Here is a 17,712-nt window from a genome sequence, read left to right on the forward strand (position 1 = left end):
GCTTCCGACATGGGGTTCGAACGCGCTATCTCTGATAGCTGAACAATAAATGTGTATCCGTAGGCATACGAAATTATTATAGTCGATCACAAAAGGGTACAATTGCATAGTTTTTAGAATAAATCTTTCAGCTACTGTGAATAATTTTCACAAGATTAATCCTGTCAAGATGCAACATTGTATACCCCTTAAATCCGGCGAGCGAGGTGATGAATCAAATATATTAAATTTCACACTAGCAGCATTCTGCAGTCAGGCAGTCACTCACACACCACAGTCTAGCCACGAGCCGAGAAAGAACAGTCAATACAATACAGCTTAAAATAATTAACAGCTAACTGCAGACCTTCGGGGGGAGGTGGAGGGGGGCTGAGCAGCGGACGCTTAGTAGGTGATGGCCCTGTCCGGCCCCGCAGTGTCACCCGGCGGCCCCGGGTTCGATTCCCGACCGGGTCAGGGGTTTATAATTGTAATTGATTAATATCCCTAGCCTGGGTGTTTGTATCGTCCTTAATGTTCCTTTCTTCACATTCAACACTTTACTCTTCCGCCATTTCCAAATACACGCAGGTTCACAACATATGGTGCAAAGTAGGGGCAAAAGACCTTAGGTCGACGCCCCGAATAAATAGCATTTTTAAAAAAGGTTATGGCCCTTCGGGGGGTTGTTGCACCATGGGTGCCTGTCATAAAAGGAACGCCAGGGGCTCACACAGGCCATAGCACTTCGGGGCTGTTGCATCATGTGTGCGGCAGAATAACACGCACGGTACCCCCTTGCCTGTTGTAAGAGGTGCCTAAAAGGAGCCCCAAGGGCTCACAACAAAGAAGCGTGGGTTAACAGCATGACAGTGAGATAGCAGCTGCCGGGGAGATAATAGGTTCGAATCTCATCATTCGATGCCTCGTGAATGGTTTCCCATTATTTCCTTTCAGGTAAATGTTAGGCACGTGTCGTATAATTAAGGCCTCAATGGCTACTTTCTCACCCTCAGCTCTGTCTTATACCAATCATATACCACAACGAATTTATCTACACGTAGTCTACTGTCGCAAACGCAGAAATCACCGTCTGTTGTAAGAGGTGACTAGGAGGGACCCTCAACTTGGGAGCGCTGGTTGGTGGCAACGTCTTGCGGCCCTAAGACAGTGAATAAATGGATATCGCAACATTTTAAAACTATTTGTTTAACGTCGCACAAACACATCGAAGTTGGGAAAGGGCTAGGTTTGGGAAGGTAGCGTCTATGACCATAATTGTCTGGTGTGAAAATAGCAAACCACGGAAAACCATTTTCAGGGCTGACGACGATGGGATTTGAACTCACTATCTCCCGAATGCAAGCTCACAGCTTCGCGACGGTAACCGCGCAGCCAACTCACATGGTTTTCGCAATATAATTGTGGTTTTAGACGTCATTGTGGCTTCATTTGTGGCCTTTCAAAGGATAATATCCCAATTATTGGGACACAGAAATGTCTAAAAGGACTTCAAATTTCTCAGCCTCAGTTTACTCCGGATGAAAAATTGCCAGTAAGAGGGTTCTTAATTACCCGAATTTTAATTTTCCTGATCCCTCTCATCTCGTCCGGTGATTATTAGACGAAAGTTTTGAAACACGCTATTTAAAACACACTGTGGCACAAGTTTAATTCCTTGGTGCAAGAACAGTCTGATACAGAGTTAACCACTCTGTCCCACGGAATGCTTAGGTTATGAATCGTGGCAAAACGTTACTTTCTACTCCTGCAAGGAACTTCATTGTCTGTACGGAGGTGGTTGTACTTTTCTAAATATAATAATTTCTACGATATTGCACAGCAGAAGTATTTATCTGGTTCTATAGTGATCACGTCCACCTATTCCCTGTTCATATCTCCAGAAGTTCTCGTTCTAGCTAATTCCATGTACTGTAGGAGCTCCAAGCAATGTTTAACTTGCAAGAAGTGAACAGATTGATGTTTATGTCTTGATTCGCGGCTGATAGTATATGAAGGCAGTGTAGGCCTACTGCCCACGTCATTTAGCTCACCCTGTCCATGTAAAACATACACATAATAAATGTTACACATGTCCTTCTTCTTTTTCTCTTTCTTAATTCTTTGTCCTGTCATGTCACACCGTCGTCATCGTTTTCTCGTTATATTCATTAGGCAGTACATCGAGTAATATAGGCTATTTCGAATTAGCGAGCGAGTTGGCCGCGCGGTTAAGGGCACAGAGCTTGACGCAAGTGCGATAACAGGTATAACTTGAAAACAATATTCTCTCACCCATGGGTAACTAATGTAGATATCGAGCTCGATTATTATTATTATTATTATTATTACGATCGTGATTATTATTATTATTAATAATAATAATACGATTATGGTTATTATTATTATTACTTGTATGTATAGCTATGAAGTGTTATGTGTGTGAGGTTATGTCATTAAGTATTACAGACGTGGCCAAATTATTAGAATAAAATTGGATTTTCAAAATGTATTGACATAAATTTTTGTTACATTGATAAATTAGGAAGATTGTTGTTTCAGTACTTTGTATGCCACCCATTAGACTGAATGAGGGACTTGATTCGTCTTGGCATCCCATTAATTAGTGTTTGGCATGTATTTCTGATGTCATCGTCCTCAAACCAGATTTCTTGGACCTTAGCAATGAGCTCATCATGTGTTGTTATTTTTGGCCTTTCTCAATTTTTTCTTGACAATAATCCATAGATTTTTAATGGGGTTAATGTCTGGGCTATTTACAGGCCAATCCAGTAACTCTGTGCCCTTCTGGTCAAAAAATCCATGACTTTATTTTGCTCTATGGCATGGGGCACAATCCTGCATAAATATGCAGTCTTCTCCCCCATACCACCGGTCCATTTGCAGTATCAACTTGTTTTTCAGCACTTTTATGTACTGGTCGTGTTTCATTGTCCCTTCAACAAAGTACATTTCCCCGCAACCATGCCATGACATGACACTCCACACCATAATTGCCGTAGGATTTTTCATGGTTTGCTGTATACAGTCGACCTTGAACGTCTTTCCCCCTCTTCGTCTCACATATTGGCTGGTCTCTTCTCCGATGGAGAAGATACTTTCATCGCTGAAGCATACCTGATGAAAGAAATGAAGCTTCCTCTAATAACTGGTCCATTACAGTGTTGCAAAAGTAGCAAACAATGGCAGGTATTTTTGTATTCCATATAATCATAAAAGAAAATTGAATATATTAGCAGGTTTTAGCTCACAAAACGATTAAAACCTTAGAAATACTACACACCTTCTTCCATTCATCCGCTGGCTAGTTCTGATGCGTCTTGGCCCATTGAAGTCGCTGGGAAATCATGGAAGGTGTAATCTTAGCCTTCTTTCGTGGTCTTTGCTTTCAAGCCGTTGTTAAACAACTCCCTTCGTACAGATCTGGGAGATATATTAACCCCACACTGCTCCATTGTCTTGCTCAGGTCAGTACTTGTGAGTTTATGATTACTAATCACAAGATTCTTAAGTTTTCTCATGCTTCTGGGGCTCAAAATCTTGCTCCGTCTACACTTGCCTGCACGGTCCTGAGCGTATATTTGTCCACGATTTTCATTTTTTTAATTCTGTTCACTGAATTTGTGTAATAACTAATTTCTGGGCTATTGCTTGTTGTGTGTAAGACCTTTCAGCAAGTAAGGTCCTTACTATGCCAATTTTTCTTGGGGAAAGGTCACACTTTTTCCCCATAACCTCAAAATATTTCAGTCACACAATAATGGAACACCACTGTCTCATCAGCGTTAGAACACACTTTGAATACTTCAAAATACCTTTTATTTGAAATGTATTACACAAAAACAATTATTAAATTTCAGTACAAAAGAACAGAAACACAAAAGCTATGAACACTCGGCAGTAGTCACAGGGCGGGAAATCTTAGCTGAACAACATGTGCACTTCATCATTCATTTGTTCTTCATTCTTGCCAACTGTTGTCAAGCAAAAGTATCGCAGAGGTAGTAAATACATCAAGTACCATTATGCCTATCAGAATTAATGCACCATTTATCTACTTATGGGTATATTCAGCCATTTTAGGCACCATTAGACTGAAATTGAATTTATTCTAATAATTTGGCCACGTCTGTAGTGTTATTATTTACGTAGTCGAACGATCGTATTGTGTGTGAGGGTATGAAATATGTGTTGTACACAGACATTGATATCAGTTCCGTTAATGTCTTCTTCTTCTTCGTTTTGCCTCATGACTGAGGTGTCGTGACTATCATAATATTCAGCCCTCTAGCCGATGAACCATACTCCGCCATTCTTCCCTATCTAAAGCTTTCAATGTGGTTACTCTGAGAGAACACTGTAGGGGGCCGTTCACCATGTCAATCCATCGCGTTGGTATTCGTCCTCGTTGTCTGGTTCCCTGGACTTTGCCCTCAACAATCAGCTTTTGTAGATTACCATCTCGGCGCATTATATGTCCAAAGTAGCGTACAATTCGTTGAGAGACCTTACACAATAGACGAACTTTTATCTGAAGTTGGCTCAGGATTGATGTGTTCGTGCGATGAGCTGTTAATGTAAATACTTGTAAATTAATTTAATCTTACCTGTATAATTTGTAATCCATAATTGTGAAACACTCTGTAACTTCCAGAATGGTAAAAAGGCGCTAGAATAATTGAAAATATTCTAATATTGTAATTATCTATTGGGCACTCTCGAATATTCAAGAAGGTAGTTTTTTGTAATGTAAGTTCTAGAAGTCTGGCCAGGCACTTATATAAAGAGACGATCTTGACAGTGAAGTTAGTTACTGCTGAGTTGTGGTTTGGAAGTCATTGACGGTTAGTACTGGTTGAAGAGTCATGGTGTAGCAAGGTTATACTTGTGACCACGTGGACGACATGCTTTTAAGCAGTCAACTGTTTTATTTGTGTTTCAATGTTGTCATCTCGATGTGCAGCGATTAGCAGTTGTCCTTAAATGGCGGTTTGTGATGTGAATGTTTTTTTACAACAGTGATTAAGGTAATATGTGTGCATTAATTTGTAAATATGTGTGAAAATATAATTGTATCAACTGACAGCATCTCGTGTGCGTCTTTGTGGATACGTTAAGCTGTCAGCTTGCATCCGGGAGACGGTGGGTTCGAACCTCCCCACTGTCGTCAGATCTGATATTGGTTTTCTGTAGATTCGCATATTCACACCAGGCAAATGCTGGGACTGTACCTTAATCAAGGCTACAGCCACTTCCTTCCCGACTCCTGTGCCTTTCATATCCCATTGACGCCATAAGACCTCGTTTCTCTCCTCAGCTATCTGTGTCAAAATCCAAAATAACTGCACATAGTAGCTGTGACTATACGATTACTGAGCATCTAACCTTAAAACTAGGCCAGATGAGGAGGAGGGAAGGGGATCTGACCGTAAAATTGGGCCAGACCAGGAGGAGTACACTACTAGGATGATGAGGAGGAGGGAAGGGCACCTGATCGCAAAAAATTGAGCCAGATACGGAGGCGGGAAGGGACATCTGACCGTAAAACTGGGTCAGATCAGGAGTACGCTACTAGAATGTTGTGGAGGAGGAGGGAAGGGTATCTGACCATAAAACCGGGCCAAATGAGGAGGGAAGGGCAACTGACCATAAAACTGGGCCTGATCAGGAGGAAGACATTACTAGGATGATGAGGAGGAAGGAAGGGCATCTGACCGTAAAACTGAGCTAGATGAGAGGAGGGAAGGGCATCTGACCGTAAAACTAGGTCAAATCAGGAATACATTACTAGGGTGATGATGAGGAAGGAAGGGCATCTAGCCGTAAACTGGGCCACATGAGGAGGGAAGGGGCACGCTGACTTAGTGCATTTTGGAAAAAGTTTGAGTGGTTAAGTACATAAATTATAAAAATAAAAGCAACACTGAGTGCTATCTTCATTGGAACATATCTAAAGTCATCTTACAGCTTGACATCAGGGTTATATTACAGAAAAGGTTCTTCTTCATCCCAGTGAATATCGTCATTGTCTTTAGCTAGTGATGTGCAGTGGCCCAGAGCTTTCTCATAAAATGCCTTGTCCTTTGGAATGAGGTGCACAAATGTTAATAGTTTCTCCACATTCTTCCTCTTTAACTCACTTATCTTGTTCTTCTGTTCTATTTCTGAGCAGGATTCGTAGCAGGATCTCTAGAATGAATCTGATGTCTTCTTCAGAACACTGTATGTACTTGGGTCTCCTATGTCAGTGTTTTGGCCTGTATGCTGCTGTACCCCTTTTTGTAAATAAACACCCTTTGCTCCCTCGTCAAAAATGGTAATTTCAATTTCAAAACCCTATCGGAGGAAGTTTTGAAGTTTTAAATCCTCCAGTCTTTACCAATAACTTTTACAGTACCATGTTTAGCCAGGATGGAATGGTAGTCATCTGGATGAAGTATTTGTTGCTAAGACTTGTACTCTTTCTCACATTTCCCATACACTCAATCAGGAGGCATGAAGCTGGGTCCCATGATCGGGAAGTAGTGCTCTACTACATTAAAAATATGACTGGTGTTAACATAGTTCCGAAGAAAAACTAACATTGTTGCATTTTTTCTGCCTGCTTGCAAAATCTGAAAAGAGTCTCAGGGTTTGAGGAAGTGCTGGGGCATTCTCTTTAACAATTTTCTCTTCAAGGATTTGTAGGAAGCTGTGCAGTGCACATATCACTTCATTCGATCCACGTCCGGATTGATCTTCAGTCCAAGTGTAGATGAAAGTGTTATTGGTGCACTGTTCTTTCTCGTGAATAACGAAGGTAAGATAATACAACCAAATCTGTCGTGCATAGAATGTTTCAGATATCCTGATCATTGGAAGGGGCTAGTTCTGCTGCATAAAAAAGGCAACCTTCTCAATACCCTCTTCCTCAAACGTCATTATCTCATGACATTTCTTTGTTCTACGCTTGTGCAAAATATATCGTGTCCTCCGTTCCATTTTTTCACTGGGGCTTCTGGAATTCTTGATCTGAACTTTGCAATCCTCACAAAATTAGCAGATATCTGTTTTTGGATTTCCAAATCCTATGTTAAATTTGGTTTGGAAAATGTTGAAAAACTACATGATGCACTTGGATTTCCTATATTTTTTTGGGTTTTCCATAGTCGCCAATATTTCTTAACAGAAAAAGAAGGATCCATGTAAACACGTATACTTTTCCCCCGACCATAGTGACTTTCCCTGCACTTCAGTGTCTTCAGGAAATCAGATACTGATTGTGAAATCTCCACATCCCTAGGTCCAATTTGAGAGCCATCCCTCCTCTCAGGTCTATTTTCACCAGTTGCTGAGAAATACTTTGCTATACCATTCAACCTACTCCGCGTCGTTATTTTGGTTATAGAAGCAAAGGTTTTTTTCCCGCACATACGTATAATATGTCCAGTTTCCTTCATAATCAAGTATTTCGTAACTAATCTTGGCCTTAGATTGGTCTTGTTTCTTGGCCTGCGAGTTTTAGGTTCTGTAACTCTCATGTATTTGACAAGAAAATTGTCTTGCCCAGGTTTGGTTTTAAAAACATACAACTTACTGTGAAAATCAACAATGTCTTCTTTATTCAAATTTCCCGTCAAGCATTGATTCAATATACGATGATTGCAGTCTGCTAGGAACACTATGGGCACTACTACTATTCCCAGCATACTTGCGTGTTTCTGTCCTAATTTTCTGGATTCAGTTTTCTATTCCTACTCTTCTTATTTTCCTGTGCATTAACTAAACACTCTATATCAAAATCACACATTGTTCCACAGTTCCACAAGAAATGTCGCGGTAAAATATTACTAATACCAAACTATGGACACTTCGTGTTCTACTGCTCAATCACAATATAACAGAACAGTTTGGAAAAAATCACCATTTTTCCACCTGATTATCTACGTGACTAAAAACCGCTTGGCAAATATTCTTCTCTCAACTGATAATGCCTTCTAAACAATAACAAACGCAAAATGCAAAATAACAGAAAATTAACTTAGTGCGTTTTGGAATCCACCTCTTCAATTGTTTCAAGGCAATATATGTTACTTGTAATGTTCCTTTCAATTAGATATGGAGGTGAAAGTGCCTTAAAGAAATACGTTTCGACCGCCCTATTGCCTAGTTTGCCGCGCCATTCGCACCGGCAAACTGGGGTCGATTCGTGAAATTTCTTGTTGGAGCACACTTCGTAGCAAAGCGCGTGATCATGTGCCTTAGTGTTTCCACTTTTTGAATGTCATGACCTCCGAGGAAAATAAGTCTATAGGGATAATATTCTCTTTCCTGGTAATGCCTGCAGTAGAGTGTTGCTCTGAGGTAAGGTTGCCAGTTTAAACAACTCACTCCTGCCATGGTTACAATTATCTGTTTACAGCAGCATTTACCGATTTGCCGGGCAAAGTGGCTCAGATGGTTGAGGCGCTGGCCTTCTGACCACAATTTGCCAGGTTTAATTCTGGCTCAGTCAGATGGTATTTGGAGGTGCACAAATACTCCAGCGTTGTGTCGGTAAACTTACTAGCACGTAAAAGAAATCCTGCGGGACAAAATTTCGGCACCTCGGCGTCTCCGAAAAATGTAAAAAGTAGTGAGTGGGACGTAAATTATTATTATTATTATTATTATTATTATTATTATTATTATTATTATTATTATTATTATTAATTAGTTATCGATCCTGCACTTCAGTTCATTATTCTTCATCTAGCGATTCTGCACTATGATCGAACCGTATAGCAGGTGAACGAACCGCTGGCGCCAAGCCCAAGCGTCGGACTCGCGGGAGCGAGAGACAGACGCATCTGGTTTATGTCAACGCAACTATTAACAAAACTATGCATTCTTTCATTTTCAAATGCATTTAGCCGGAATTGTTACAGCTGGCAGTTCATGTTGTATTGTGGTGGCGTGAAAGTAAGAGAGATCGTACTAGTGTTGTAATAATGTGCTATACCCCGAAAAAAAAGAAGGAAAGACTGTGCATTTATCTGAAAAATGATATCAGGATAAATTATTATTATTATTATTATTATTATTATTATTATTATTATTATTATTATTATTATTATTATTATTATTGCGTCGCACCAATACAGATAAGTCTTTTTGGCAACGATGGGATAGGGAAGGGCTAGGAATGTGAAGGAAGCGACCGTGGCCATTATTAAGGTACAGCCCAAGGAATTGCCTGCTGTGAATGGGCAACGACTGAGTGGCCTAGTAAGTGGTCCTGAGAGTCGGGATACCAGTTGCTACGGAATGGGAGTGGGCATCTCGGACATATTCTGAGTCATGCCCTCCCTTGTGCTCAGGCGGCTAGGGCTATACAATCAACAGGTGGTCCATAACCCGTTAAAGGAGAGATCCTTACTTGGACTATGTGTAAGTAGGTTAGCATCCTGCTTCATGAATTTACCCAGTTCAGAACATTTTAAGCAAACCTGGAACTTATGGGAGTAATGGAGTTCCACTCCAATTTAACAGGCGAGGGACTCCTTGGAAAAAACTTAGCGAACTAAATGGAATTCGACGGGGAGCTATCAATATTAATGGGGGTTATGGAAGAAAGAAAGTAGAACTGGCTGAGTCAGCATTTGGATGTGCTAGGAGTAAGTGATATTCGGGTAAGGGGAGATAACAAGGAAGAGATAGATCATAACGTGTACTTGACGGGTGTTTTAAAAAGGGAAGAGCAGAGTCTGGGGTAGGGCTGTTTATGAGGAATACTATTGCACGCCACATAGTTTCTTTTAGGCACGAAAACGACCGAATGATGTGAGTACATTTGGGAGTTGGAGGAATTAGGACGAGAATTGTCTCAGTACATTCACCATGTGAGGGTGCAGATGAGGATGATATTGCCAAGTTTTATGAAGCATTGCGTGACATCGTAGTCAGGGTCAATAGCAAGGATAGAATAGTGCTAATGGGTGATTTCAATGAGAGAGTTGTAAATAGAACTGAAGGATACGAAAGGGTGATTGGTAAATTTTGGGAAGATATGGAAGCTAATAGGAATGGGAATCGTCTGCGGGACTTCTGTGCTAGTGTGGGTTTATCAGTTACGAATTCATTCTTTTATGCAAACGTCTATTCGCCGCTACACATGGGAGGCTAGAGGTACCAGATCCATAATAGACTATTTCTTAACCGACTTCGAATTCAGGCAATCTGTTTATGGCAGCACCTCCGTCCTTAAATTTAATAGGTGAAATTGGGTTATTTAATAGATTAGTTGCATGGTCGTGGGTAACCATGGTTGAATTAATGTTATTATCATTTTTAGAGTAGTGTATACACTATATTTATATGCTTATAGTAAGTGAAATTTGTCTGCAAACGAATGAAGGTAGAAAATCTCCGTGGACGAGGAAATTAGTACATGGACATAATTAGTGATAAGTTCCGAACAGTTGACAGGAAGCAGGTTCAGGGTATAGAAAGAGAATGGGTGACATATAGGGATGCTGTAGTAGCAACATCAAGGGAATCATAAGGAACAATTGTGTGCAAAGATGGGGAAAAGCGAACACCTTGGTGGAATGATGAAGTGAGAGCAGTTTGTAAACGTAGAAAAAGAAGGTTTATCATAATTGGCTCCAAACAAGGGCTGATGCAGCCAGGAAATTGTACATAAATGAAAGAAACAGGGCAAAACAAAATATAGTTGTTGAATCCAAAAAGAAGTCGTGCGAAGATTTTGGTAACAACCTTGGAAAGGCTAGGTCAAGCAGAAGGGAAACCTTTGTGGACAGTAATAAAGAATCTTAGGGAGGGAGGGAAAAAGGAAATGAACAGTGTCTTGGGTAATTCAGGTGAACTCTAATAGATTCCAAAGAATCACTGGACAGGTGGAGGGAATACTTTGAAAATCTTCTCAGCGTAAAATGAAATCTTCGGAGTGGTGTTGCGAACAACGGAGCTCATGGGGAGGAGGAAAAAGATGTTGGTAAATTACGCTTGAGGAAGTGGAAAGGATGGTAAATAAACTCCATTATCACCTGAAATGGTGAAGTATAGAGGGAAGCCAGGGATGAAATGGCTTCACAGATAAGTAAGGTTAGCATGGAGTGTTAGTAAGGTACCTTCCGACTGGACAAAAGCAGTAATTGCACCTATCTATAAGCACGGGAACAGGAAGGACTGCAACAACTCTCGAGGTATCTCATTGAGTAGTATACCAGGCACCGAGCTCCATAGGTGCAGTCGCTTAAGTGCGGCCAGTATCCAGTATTCGGGAGAAAGTGGGTTCGAACCCCTCTGTCGGTAGCTGATAATGGTTTTCCCTGGTTTCCCATTTTCACACCAGGCAAATGCTGGGACTATACCTTAATTAAGGCCACGGCCGCTTCCTTCCCACTCCTAGCCCTTTCCTGTCCCATTGTCGCCATAAGACCTATCTCTATAGGTGCGACGTAAAGCAACTTGCAAAGGTATACCAGGCAAAGTATTCACTAGCATCTTGGAAGGGAGGGTGCGATCAGTGGTTGAGAGGAAGCTGGATGAAAACCAGTGTGGTTTCAGACCGCACAGGGGCTGTCAGGATCAGATTTTCAGTATGCGCCAGGTAACTGAAAAATGCTATGAGGGGAATAGACACTTCTGTTTTTGTTTCATAGATCTAGAGAAAGCATATGACAGGATACCAAGGGAAAAGGTGTTCACCATACTGGGGGACTATGGGATCAAGGGTAGAGTATTTAAATCAATCAAAGGCATTTATGTTGATAATTTGGCTGCAGTGAGAATTGATGGTAGAATGAGTTCTTGGTTCAGGGTACATACGGGGTTTAGACAAGGCTGCAATCTTTCAATTTTGTTGTCCGTAGTTAACATGGATCATCTGCTGAAAGGTATAAAGTGGCATGGGGGGATTCAGTTAGGTGGAAATGTAGTAAGCAGTCTGGCCTATGCTGACCACTTGGTCTTAATAGCAGATTGTGCCGAAAGCCTGCAGTATAATATCTTGGAGCTTGAAAGTAGGCGCAATGAGTATGGCATGAAAGTTAGCCTTTCGAAGACTAAATTTATATCAGTAGGTAAGAAATTCAACAGAACTGAATGTCATATTAGTGATACAAAGCTGAAACAGGTAGATAATTTCAAGCATTTAGGATGTGTGTTCTCCCAGGATGGTAATACAGTAAGCGAGATTGAATCAAGGTGCAGTAAAGCTAATGCAGTGAGCTCGCAATTGCGATCAACAGTATTCTCTAAGAAAGAAGTCAGCTCCCGGACGAAACTATCTTTACATCGTTCTGTTTTCAGACCAACTCTGCTTTACGGGAGCGAACGCTGGATGGACTCAGGATATCGTATTCATAAGTTAGAAGTAACAGACATGAAAGTAGCGAGAAAGACTGCTGGTAAAACAGGTGGGAACAATGGCAGGAGAGTACTCGGAATGAGGAGATAAGGGCTAAGTTAGGAATGAACTCAGTGGATTACTGCGTTAATTACAAAACCTAGCCTGTCAACGACGTGTATACAACATCTAGGGTTAAATTTGCTTATGAAATTCTCTATTTCACATATAATTGGGATGAGATGTTCTTGTCCACTGTCTGTTTTTGTTTTCCCCATTCCTAGATCTGTTTCGGATTAAGTTTGGGTTGGACCAGATTGATTGAAATGAAGACAGTTATTTAATAAGTGAGCTACACATCCAAATACGATGTTGTATCTAACAAATGATGATTTCAAATTTGGAACCGCCACTCTTTCCTTCGCAAAGTTTACACTAGTATTATCAACAGAGAATAAATTGTACTATTTCAGCGGAAATGTTCTCTCTTTCGTCTGTAGTGTGTATGTAACAAGAAATAATATCTGACGTTTCACCTTTGAGTTTCGAAATTATAGTAACTTTTCAGGCCAACTAAGGAATGAAAATAACGAAGAGTAACTGGCATTAGAATGAACGCAATGGATGAAGCTGTATGCACAAACCGTCTCCGGTGGTGGGTCATTTGAGACGAATGGAGGAGGATAGGTTACCTAGGAGAATAATGGACTCTGTTATAGAGGGCAAGAGAAGGTACAAGGAGACCAAGACAACTATTGTTAGACTCAGTTTCTAACGATTTAAAGATAAGAGGTCCCGTGGGGGTTTTCTTACCTGTTCCCCTATTGGGTGCGTCCTAGGTGGTGGACAGGAGGGCCCTCCGGATTTGACTGGAGGGTCTGAGGGAAAAAAACCCCTCGCGGACCAAAAACAAGTATTGCCAGGAAACGTCTTGAGGCATTGTGATTGTTACTAGCCCAAGTCAAGGCTTGGAAGTGGAGGCCTCGCCCACACATGCTACAGAGGCATCCATGGTTTCTCCACATGGGTGATACGGTGGTTCTGGTGAAGTGGGGCTGGTGACAGGTGAAGGCTCACTGCAGAGTGCTGGAACCAACACATCACTTTGCTCTACGTAACCTGGACGAGTCGCGGGTTGGGAAAGGGGCGATCCCAACCTAGGAGGAAAGTCATGGCTATGAACTCAGTCATGAAAATGCCAAATGGAGACCACGTGAGTAGGCCTACTGAGGGGGGGGGGGGGGGGAGCAAACCTCGCTAGGTTCGGGCCAACGGCGGACCGCTGGATGGACGACTGAGGGGCGTGGTCTCTGCTACGGAGAGCCTGAGTTCCAGGAGGACAATGTCTGGCTGTATGCCTCACCACGGATGGTGAGAACGACGCTCAGGACCCTAGAAGGGGCGAAAACCCTATGTGAAATATGGATGCTTACAAAGAACCAATTTCAAAAACTTCGACATCAAGGGAAGCCAAGGAAGCTCCAGTAGAGCAGATCCGGGAGCAAGCCCAAGATGAAAAAATGGAGACAGAAGTCCCAATTGGACAGGTTGTCGAAGACTCAAAATAAGAAATGGCAACAGAAGCTCTAGTAGAGCAGACTGCTGTCAGAATCAATCAGCACGATACCAAACTTTTAACACAAGAGTGGAGAGTGCTGAATGCCACTTCAATCGACAAGACAGGAAGGACAGTTGTTTTAGCCCTTCGTGAAAGTGACTTTGAAGAGCTAAAAAAGAGAAGCCTTAAGGCTAAGCTTGGATTTTGGCAGATCAAGTCATCAGGGGGAAAACGAAACCCAATGCTGACAAAGATGTAGCTGAAGCTCCTTCAGCATAAAAAAGCAGCTGTGGCTAATTTCTCCAGGAAGTTCAAGTCTGAGGCTACTGACGTGGCCCTTATTCAAGAGCCATGGGTAGTCATAGGGCAGAGTAGCAGGACTGGCGGAATCTGGAGGAAAGCTGATGTACGATATAACGTCGGAAATACCCAGAACATGTCTTCTTGTGAAGAGGAAATTAAAATGTCTTATGTTGCAGGAACACTATTCACGGGACTTAACCGTGGCCAAGATTAAACTTGGAATTTGGGAGGGACCCAGAGAAAAAACCATAGGCTCTGCATACCTCCCATATGACTCAACTAATCTGCCCCGATCAAATGAAGTTGAGAAACTAATTTGCAACGCGAAGAGGAAAGGCGAACACCTAGTCCTTGGAGCAGATGCAAATTCACACCACACGGCATGGAGCAGCACGAACTGCAATGCTTGAGTCTTTACTAGAGTGTATTATTGGAACTGAGTTGACGATACTGAACCTAGGACACAAAACTACATTTATAAATAAAAATCATAAGGAGGTAATAGATATTACACTAAGCACTACGCATATTGTAAACATTATTAAAGACTGGAAGATGCTGGAGGAACCATCATTGGCAGACCACCAGCACATCCAATTTGCAATAGATGCGAGACTATGTAGGGTCGAGATGTACAGAGACCCATAAAGAACTAGCTGGGACAGATACAGAGAAGTTCTAAGGATGGCTGTAAAAAAAAGTCCAACTAACGTGAGAGGAAAGGAAGAATTGGATGGGGCAGTGGAACTATTAGAAGAGGCCATTATAGACTCATTCCATGAAAAATGTCCTTGCAAATAAAAAAAAATACACCAAAAAGTAAGGTGGTGGAACAACAAACTAGCCAAAATGAAAAAAGAGGTTAGAATGTTGTATAGAATATCATCTATAAATGGTATGTGGGATGTATATCATAGGAAACTCACTGAGTGTAACCTAGACATACGGAAAGCAAACATAAAATCTTGGAGACTTTTCTGTGAGAAAGTGGAATCACACACTGAAACAGCAAGTCTCCAGAAGGTTCTGAAAGCAACCCATATAAATCAAGTAGGGACACAGGAGAAACCAGATGGGTCATTTACTCAAGCGGGGAGATACTAATGGCGTGTCACTTTCCCGAGGCTGAGGAGATGACAGAAGAAGAAACCGTTAGAACAGAGACCGGAGCTCGAAGAGCAGACTGGAACTGAGCCAACAGAGTAATAAAACATAACCATGTAACATGGGCAATCGACACTTTTCATCCTATAAAGGTTCCGGGGCCAGATGAGATACTTCCGATACTCCTACGGGAAGGACGGGAGATACCCGTCAATGCCCTGACGGACCTTTTCAGAGCTAGTCTAGCTTTAGGGCACGTGCCGAAATTATAGTCTGAAGATAAAGCAGTTTTCATACCTAAGCCTGGAAGGGCAAATTTATGCTCAAGCCAAAGCATACAGATCATTCATTATGCGTAACCCCCTTCATGCTGAAAGCAATGGAGAAAATTTTGGATAAATATATCAGAAGAATGGTGCAACTGAACTCAACGTTACATGAAAATCAGTTTGCATATAGACCTGGCAGATCCACTGAAGTAGCACTCCACCAGTTGGTTTGTAAACTAGAGGAAAGCCTAGAATATACATAAATTGCACTGGCGGCATTTCTAGATATAGAAGGAGCCTTCAGCAATACAACCTCTGACTCTATGATCAAAGCATTGGAAAAGAGCAAGGTGAGTAAAACCGTCGTCAAATGGATTAAATCCATGTTAGACGGAAGGAAGATAAAAGCAACCGTGTTTGAAGAAACGCTGGCGGTTGGGGCTACCCGAGGTTGTGCTCAGGGAGGAGTTCTTTCGCCTCTGCTGTGGAACCTCGTGGTGAACAAAATCATAGCTATGCTCAACGAACAGGGTTTCTATACATAAGGATACGCAGATGACCTAGTGATTGTGGTACGAGGTAAGGTGATGAGTGTTATCCAGGACCTCGTGCAAAGATCACTTAACCTTGTGGAGAACTGGTGTCGGGAAGAACAACTATCAGTCAACCCGAACAAGATAACTCTGGTCCCTTTTACAAGAAGGAGGAAATTAGAGGGAAAGAGATCACTGAAGCTCTTTGAGTAAGATATATATGTGGAAGAACAGGCACTGCACCTAGGTGTAGTGTTAGATAAAAGTCTAACCTGGAATCCACATATAGAAAGGAGCGTAACCCAGGCCAAGAACTTGCCATATGCATGTAAAAGAGCCGTTGGGTAGGCATGGGGCCTAAGAGCATCAATGGTAATGTGGATATACACAATGATCATTAGACCGTTGATGGCCTATGCTGCAATTATCTGGTGGCAGAAAGTAAGTCAAGGAAAAGTCCGCAGGAGATTGGATAGCCTACAGAGAATGGCATGCATAGCCATAACTGGAGCTATGAGAACTACGTTGGCAAAAGCCTTGAATACTTTACTAGACCTCCCATCAATATGCCATTTCATAAAAGGACAGTGTGGAATGAGTTCATATAGATTGGCACAATTAGAGGGCTGGAATGCACAAAGACCCAATCTAGGACACTGTAAAATTAACAGAGTAATAACAGAGGAAGTACTAAACATGCCTTCTGATCATATGATACCAAAGTACAACTTTGAAAACCGTTTGAGACCCAGATAATAAAAAAAAAAACAAGACTGGGATATCAACAAATGGAATACTGAAAAAGAAGATATAGTGTGGTGGACTGAAGGCCCAAAGACTGAGGATGGCATAGGAGGAGGGATCAACGGGGGAAGACCTGAGAGATCAATCCAGATGAACCTGGGCAAACACACTACAGTCTTTCAAGCGGAAGTGATAGCTATCACAACATGTCTTGAAGAAAATCTGAAAATGAACTATAGGAATAAAAACATTTTCATTCTTACAGACAGCCAAGCGGCTATTAAGGCACTAGAAGCAGTCCGGATAATACGTAGAATTGTCTGGTATTGCCATTCACTTCTCCTGAAGCTCTCAAAGTACAACATTGTCAAAACAATATGGGTACAAGGACATGCAGGTATAGAAGGAAATGAAAAGGCAGATAAACTGGCCAGGAAAGGAGCAGAAACACATTTTGTATGCCCAGAACCTGTATACGGGATTTCCTATGGACAAGCCCGACACTAAACAAAAGAAACAAATGGAGAACTGGAAAAATACTCCAAGATGCAGGCTTGCAAAGGAACTGATAAAAGGACCAAACAAGAAGCATACGAAAGAACTGTTCAAACTCAGCTGAGGAAATATAAGATGGGTAGTAGGACTGTTGACAGGACACTGCCATCTGAAAAAACACCTGCATAGAATTGGAGTAATAAGAGACAATATACATAGGAAATGCAATGAAGCAGAGGAATCAGCTGAACACATACTTTTCGAATGTGAGGCACTGGGTAGAATCAGACTCTCCATTCTAGGACTACCAGGTGAAGAGAGAGAGAAAATATCCAAGAAGACCCAATAAGAACAACTTGCAGTTTTGTGAAGGGA

The 17,712-nt window shown here is 41.7% G+C and overlaps 1 protein-coding gene across 5 annotated transcripts in view; it reads right to left on the reverse strand.

Moving 5' to 3' along the window:
- LOC136876347 (gastrula zinc finger protein XlCGF52.1) overlaps positions 1-17,712 on the reverse strand; it is a 125,675-nt gene that overhangs the window by 90,239 nt on the left and 17,724 nt on the right. The window lies entirely within an intron of this gene.

Source organism: Anabrus simplex, chromosome 1 (assembly GCF_040414725.1).
Source record: "Anabrus simplex isolate iqAnaSimp1 chromosome 1, ASM4041472v1, whole genome shotgun sequence".
Lineage (NCBI taxonomy): Eukaryota > Metazoa > Arthropoda > Insecta > Orthoptera > Tettigoniidae > Anabrus > Anabrus simplex.